A 7,883-nucleotide genomic window follows, 5' to 3' on the forward strand; every position below is an offset into this window, starting at 1 on the left:
GAACCTTGGTGTGCCCCAGGTGGTCAGCACTGTACACGCAGTGTGCATTCGTATAGTGTTACAGTGGCCATTCTTTCAATATTAGGGTGCACGGTCTGCTTTACAGTTGGTCTTCCCATTGCCTTGCTAACTTTATACAATCTATGAAGTCCTGCAAATAAATATTTTGAGAGTGTCCTCTGACACCCTTATTAGGTCAACGATACAGTATACGTATACGTGTTCAATGATACAGTAGTCAAAACATCTCCACTTTCCCTAGTGCCACTTTAGCACTTCTGCATCACCTCTGTTATGAGGGTAGCTCGCCACTGGCAACACTAATTTCCAGATTTTTAAACTCTGTTGCTTCCCCCTACCCGCAATTTATTTTAGTGTCTGTCTCCCTGACTACATCATAAACTCCTCAAGGGCAAGGATTGTGCCAATTGTACTCTCCTGAGTGTTTACTACATTGCTCTGCTCAGAGTAAGTGCTCAGTACATAGAGGAACAGTATGGTCTAGTGGAAAGAGTGGGAGTCAGTCAGTCAATCATATTTATTGAGCACTTACTGCATGCAGAGCACTATACTAAGCACTTGAAGAGTACAATGTAACGATAAAGAGACCTATTCAGAGGACCTGAGTTTTAATCCCAGCTCCCCCACTTTTATACTGTGTGACCTTGAGCAAATCACTTCACTTCTCTGTGCCTCAGTTACCTCACCTGTAAAATAGGCACAAAGACTGTGAGCCCCATGTGGGACATGGATTGTGTCCAAGCTGATTAGTTGGTCTCTACCCCAGCACTTAGTACATTGCCTGGCATATATTGAGCACTTAACAAATACCATAAAGAAATTACAAAATGAATACTATTGATTGATTAACAATAATTGTGGCTTTTTAGATCACTTACTATATGCCAAAAACTGTACAAGATAATCAGATTGGACACAGTCCTGGTTCCATGTGGTCCCACAGTCTAAGGGGGAGGACAGGCATTTAATCTCCATTTTACTGATGAGAAAACTGAAGTGACTTACTCAAGGTCACACAGCAGACAAGCAGCAGACCCATGATGAGAATACAGGTCCCCTGACTTCCAGGCCCACGTTCTTTTCACTAGTCTATGTTATTTCATTTTTTGATGAAAAAAAAATACGACTGTCACCAGGAACGGACAGAAGTAAAATCTTTGGCATATATAAAATTGAATAAGCATATACAAATTATCATTTATTTAAATAAAAAATATGTAGGCTGGGAGTGGACAAGAATTGTCTGGAATTCTTAAAACCAGTCCAAAGTTCCCTATGAAGCCTCAGGATGGCAGTTCTTGTCCGTGAGGGGAAGCAGTGTGACCTAGTGGAAAGAACACAGCCCTAGGAGTATGAGGACCTGTATTCTAAACCCATTCTGTCACTCATCTGCTGTGAGAGCACAGTCAAATCAGTTCACTTCTCTGGGCCTCAGTTTCCTCATCTGCAAAATGGTCATTCAATACCTGTTCTCCCTCCTACTTTGACTGTGAGTGCTGGGTTCGATACAATATAATTGTTCAGACACAGTCTCTGTCCCTCACAGGGCTCACGGCACACTGGTTGGCAAGTAGTAAGTGCTTAACTAATACTGTAATCTCTATTATTGCTATTATCATTATCATAACTATTACTATTATTATCCTATGGAAAGCCAGAAAGTCACTGGCTTTCATCATATTTTTCAAGCCTGGAAGTAAATTGAAAGGCAAGTTTCCAATAGGAATCTGTTCCTAGCAAGAAATGATGGGCATATCTAAGTTTAGCTCATCACACATACCAAGGCATGTTACTTTCTGGTACGCGTTTTGTACCCTGCAGATGTGACATCCGAAGTCTGGAACTGAAGGGGCAACCACAACAGCATTTTAAGGACTGATTAACATGGAGAAACACTGGCAGATATTCCAGAGAAACATAATTATTGCTTCTAAATAAATCATAATTTACATCAACATGAATACTACGAGTGAATATGGAATATTTAGAAATTCAGAAATTCTCCTCATCAAGGGTGGTCCCCTTCCTTCCCCTTTTTGTTTATTTTTAATGATATTTTTTAAGCACTTACTATGTCTAGGCACTGTACTAAGCAATGGGATAGAAACAAGTTAATCAAGTTGGACACAGTCCCTGTTCCACCATGGGGCTCACAGTCTGAATCCACATTTTACAGATGAGGAAACTGAGGCACAGTGACATTAAGTGGCTTGCCCAAGATCACCCAGCAGACAAACGGTGGAGCTGGAATTAGAACCCAGGTCTTTTGACTACCAGGCCTGTTAGCTTTCCACTAGGACACACTAGTGCTAATCCAATTTTTTCTCCCTACTTATTTATATTCCCTGACTATACAGTGAGCCCCTTATGGGACAGGGACTTTGTCCAACCTGATGATCTTATATCTACCCCAGCACTTAGCACTTGTCTTTGGCACTTGACAAGTCCCAAAATTATGATTATTATTATGATGATTTTTCTAGGCATGGAACATACCTGCTTGTTCCACTGTCCATGCTAGAACCCAGCACATATTACATAATATGAGAATGCCAATCTGTAACACAGCCACCTGTTAGGAGAAAAAGGCTGAGACTACTTTTGTTACACTTTAAGGAAGGGAAATATCAAGGCCAAATCTTCATTCTCCATTTCCTGGAATCTCTATCTGTTTTGTGTTCCTTTTGCTCTCCAGTTTGTTTACCATCCTCTCCTGTAAAATAAATTCCTCAACAGTTTGGGGGGGGAGCCGAAGTCATGATGTGGTGGTCAAAGGTTCGTCACTGTGCATATTTGGAATTAAACTAGCAAAATGTGAAAGAAAAACCTAGAAAGTTGTTTTCTAAGAGGCAAGGGTTCTGAATCAATGCTGGGGGAAAGGAGATATGCATGTCAGACCAAGTTCACCTTGGTCCCTGACTTCCCAGAAGCAGTAGGCTAATCCTCTTATGTTTCCAAGGTAACTCTGGTTGCTTATTTCATTTTAGGATTGGCAAAAGATATTACAAATCTTTTCTCTAAAGGAAATGAGAGCAGCGTATAAGAGAAGACAGGTAGGGAAAAGTAATTCCTTTACATCACTTTTGAGAGGGTAAAAAGAAAGAAAATGTTTGAAATGAAAAAAAAAGTGTCAGTCCCAAAGCTGTTAGTATTGGTGTCATAACCACTGTGTAATGCTCCTGGCTCCAAGTGGACAGAGCCTCCAGATCATGCCTCAATTGCTTCAATCTGCCCTGTCTCCATGAGAAAAAGACATGATTTTTTCCTCCTTTCCTTTACATCTGGAGAATCTACAGGTGTGGTGGTCATGAAAGGCCTGGAACACAGGCCTGAAGTCAGAGGGACAGGGGTTCTAATCCCCCCCCCCAGCTCCACCACTTATCTGTTGTGTGACTCTGGGCAAGTCACTTCACTTCTCTCTGCCTCAGTTACCTCATCTGTCAAATGGGGATTAAAACTGTGAGCCCTGTGTGGGACAGGGACTGTGTCCAACCTGATTTGCTTGAATTGATCCCAGTACTTATTACTGTACTTGACATAAAGTAACCTCTTAACAAATACCATCATCATTATTATTAGTATTATTACACAATATCACAGAATTGGTAGACATGTTCCCTGCCCACAAGGAATAAGTGGAAAGATTAATAAGTGGAAAGATTGCAGTCTTGGCCAATCGTATCAAGATCTAATGAGAGACTCATGGGAGTGTTAAAAGGGGAAATCCACATACTATTTGATTCTCTCTGTGTCTGCTATGCAACAGCGGAAGCTTGGAAACATCTTTCAGCTCTTTGATTGTTTATGAACCAGTGTAAGGACATCATCCTCACCATCGTCCTCCCAGCCCTGGGTAGCCAATCAGAGATAGAGCTAAATATAGTCTCTGCCACTTTGCTGTGTGGCCTTGGGTAAATCGCTTCATTTCTCTGTGCCTCAGTTACCTGGTCTGTAAAATGGGGATTCAGACTGTGAAAAAGGAACGTACCCAACCCGATTTGCTAATAATAATAATAATAATAATAATAATGTTGGTATTTATTAAGTGCTCACTATGTGCCAAGCACTGTTCTAAGCACTGGGGGAGATACAAGGTAATCAGGTTGTCCCACATGGGGCTCACAGTCTTCATCCCCATTTTACAGATGAGGGAACTGAGGCCCAAGGAAGTTAAGTGACTTGCCCAAGGTCACACAGCTGACAAGTGGCGGAGCCGGAATTAGAACCCACGACCTCTGGCTCCCCAGCCCGTGCTCTTTCCACTGAGCCATTCTGCTTCTCTATGCTTATATACACTCTAGTGCTTAGTACAGTGCCTGCCACATACTAGCGCTTAACATATACCACAAAAAACCTATAAGGAAGTAGTGTGACCTTGTGGAAAGAGCAAGGGCCTCAGGGTCAGAGGACCTGGGTTCTAATCTCAGCTCCACCATTTACCTTAGGCAAGCCTTTTAATTTCTCTCAGTTTCTCAGTTTCTCCTCAACTGCAAAATTTCTCCTCAGTTTCCTCAACTGCAAAATGAGGATTCAATACCTGTTGTACCTCCTACTTAGACTGTGAGCCCCATGTTGGACCTGATTATCTTGTACCTACTCCAGTCAGTCAGTTAGTCATATTCATTGAGCACTTACTCTGTGCAGAGCACTGTACTAAGTGCTTGGGAGGGTACAATATAACAATAACACATCCCCTGCCCTCGGTGAGCTTACAGTCTAGAGGGATCTCCAGCGTAACGGTCTCCAGTGTTTAGTACACTTGCCTCATAGTGAGTGCTTATTGATAATAAAGATAATTACTATCATTATTGCTATTTCTGTAGCCTTGAGGAGTATATCTTGAAGATGACCAGAGCATCACAGTGTCATAATTCATTATTCATAGTTAATTGATTTGAGAGGAACCCTTCTCTCAAACTCTTCTAAATGCCCAGAGCAGAGCCAATGATAAGCATCCTCCCCGCAGTAATATTTTGTTAGGCTCAAACCTGACCTCTGCTCAAATTGGCCAGCCAAGGCCAGGAAGCTCTAAGAAAAATCCACATCCAAAAATCCACCAAAAAAAAGGGAAAAGACCTTCTCCAGAAAACCTTGAAGTCCAGTGTACTCCAGAGTACAAGAAAATGGTTTAATCAACACTTCTATTCCACAGGAAAAAAGAAATAAATCATACTGTCTTTTCTTTTCTTTCCAAAAGGGATATGTTGTTTTGTCACCCAAAATGCATCTTCTCTCCTTGGAGAAAACGGAATTTGCTAACTGATGTAGACAATATCCAAATAATTTCTGAGGCAGAGCAGACAATAAGTTCCAAGATAGAATTGAAGACCCCTGAGCCCCACATAATCTGATAGAGAACACAAGCAAACCAAGTGTTATTCCTGGGGTAGAGGGTTAGACATTGCATGGCCTAATAGAGCATGGGCCTGGGAATCAGAAGGATCTGGGTTCTAATCCCAACTCCACCACTTGTCTGCTCTGTGACCTTGGGCAAGTCACTTCACTTCTCTGTGCCTCAGTTACCTCATCTGTAAAATGGGGATTAAGACTGTGAACCCCAAGTGGAATAGGGATTGTGTCCAGCCTGCTAACCTTGTATCTTCCCCAGCATTTAGAACAGTGCCTGGCACATAGTAAGTGCTTAACAAATACCATTTTTTAAAAAATTACCTGAGAAGAAAATGTGAGGGAAGAGCCTATAGTTGGTCACTGCAGCCTGTCTTCATATACAGAAGAGGCTTCTTGGCAGGAATCTGCTGGGGAGCTAAGGGGGGGGGTGGGGGGAATAAAAAAACTTAAAGCCTTCTCATGTGTTTCCAGTTTAGTTTTCATGAATTCTAACAAGTCCCTGGTGGTTTCAAGGGGCCATTTGTCCAGAAGAGATCACTTCTTTCCCAGAAGTAGAGCCAGTTTGAAACCCATGCTACTGGTTCACACACTTTGACTGTCCCTACAGAATCAGCACTCTAGAGCTGAGATGCACAGGTGGATTCTACTACCTGTGGTCAACTTGAAGCAAACATCCAAGGTCTGATGCATGTCGGAGGCATGAGTCGATTTCATGCCCTGAAAAAAATAAATCTTACAGAACAGTTGGAAAGAGCACTGGCCTGGGAGTTAAAGGATCTGGGTTCTAGTCCCAGCCCCACCACTTGTCTATTGTGTGACCTTAGGCAAGTCATTTCACTTCTCTGTGCCTCAATTCCCTCATCTGTAAAATGGGGATTGAGGTTGGGAGCCCTATGTGGGACTGGGACTGTGTCCAAACTCATTACCTTGCATCAAGCCCAGCATTTCATACAGTCTCTGGCACATAGTAAAGCGCTTAACAAATACCATTTAAAAAAGAAAAATTTGTGGTTTAAAGAGAGCAGGTTTTTGTGAGAAGCAGCATGGCTCAGCAGCAAGAGCACGGGCTTGGGAGTCAGAGGTCAATCAATCAATGAATCAATTGTATTTATTGAGCGCTTACTGTGTGCAGAGCACTGTACTAAGCGCTTGGGAAGTACAAGTTGGCAACATATAGAGATGGTCCCTACCCAACAGTGGGCTCACAGTCTAGAAGGGGGAGACAGAGAACAAAACCAAACATATTAACAAAATAAAATAAATAGAATAGATATGTACAAATAAAATAAATAAATAGAGTAATAAATATGTACAAACATTTATACATATATACAGGTGCTGTGGGGAAGGGAAGGAGGTAAGGTGGAGGGGATGGAGGGGGGAGGAGGGGGAGAGGAAGGAGGGGGCTCAGTCTGGGAAGGCCTCCTGGAGGAGGTGAGCTCTCAGTAGGGCCTTGAAGGGAGGAAGTTAGCTTGGAAGATGTGGGGAGGGAGGGCATTCCAGGCCAGGGGGATGACGTGGGCTGGAGGTCGATGGCGGGACAGGTGAGAACGAGGCACGGTGAGGAGATTAGCAGCAGAGGAGCGGAGGGTGCGGGCTGGGCTGTAGAAGGAGAGAAGGGAGGTGAGGTAGGAGGGGGCGAGGTGATGGAGAGCCTTGAAGCCGAGGATGAGGAGTTTCTGCCTGATGTGCAGATTGATTGGTAGCCACTGGAGATTTTTGAGGAGGGGAGTAACATGCCCAGAGTGTTTCTGGACAAAGACAATCCGGGCAGCGGCATGAAGTATGGATTGAAGTGGGGAGAGACACGAGGATGGGAGATCAGAGAGGAGGCTGATGCAGTAGTCCAGATGGGATAGGATGAGAGTTTGAACAAGCAGGGTAGCGGTTTGGATGGAGAGGAAAGGGCGGATCTTGGCAATGTTGCGGAGCTGAGACCGGCAGGATTTGGTGACGGCTTGGATGTGAGGGGTGAACGAGAGACCGGAGTCGAGGATGACACCAAGGTTTCGGGCTTGTGAGACGGGAAGGATGGTAGTGCCGTCAACGGTGATGGGAAAGTCAGGGAGAGGGCAGGGCTTGGGAGGGAAGACAAGGAGTTCAGTCTTGGACATGTTGAGTTTTAGGTGGCGGGCAGACATCCAGATGGAGATGTCTTGAAGGCAGGAGGAGATGCGAGCCTGGAGGGAGGGGGAGAGAGCAGGGGCAGAGATGTAGATCTGGGTGTCATCAGCGTAGAGATGATAGTTGAAGCCGTGGGAGCGAATGAGGTCACCAAGGGAGTGAGTGTAGATCGAGAACAGAAGGAGACCAATAATCGAACCTGGATGGTCATGGATTCTAATCCCGGCTCTGCCACATATCTGCTGTGTGACCTTGGGCAAGTCACCTAACTTCTCTGAGCCTCAGTTCCCTCATCTGTAAAATGGGGATTAAGACTGTGAGCCCCACGTGGGACAACCTGATCACTTTGTATCCTCCCCAGTGCTTAGAACAGTGCTTCGCACATAGTA

The sequence above is a fragment of the Tachyglossus aculeatus genome, chromosome 5, assembly GCF_015852505.1.
Source record: "Tachyglossus aculeatus isolate mTacAcu1 chromosome 5, mTacAcu1.pri, whole genome shotgun sequence".
In the NCBI taxonomy this organism is placed as follows: domain Eukaryota; kingdom Metazoa; phylum Chordata; class Mammalia; order Monotremata; family Tachyglossidae; genus Tachyglossus; species Tachyglossus aculeatus.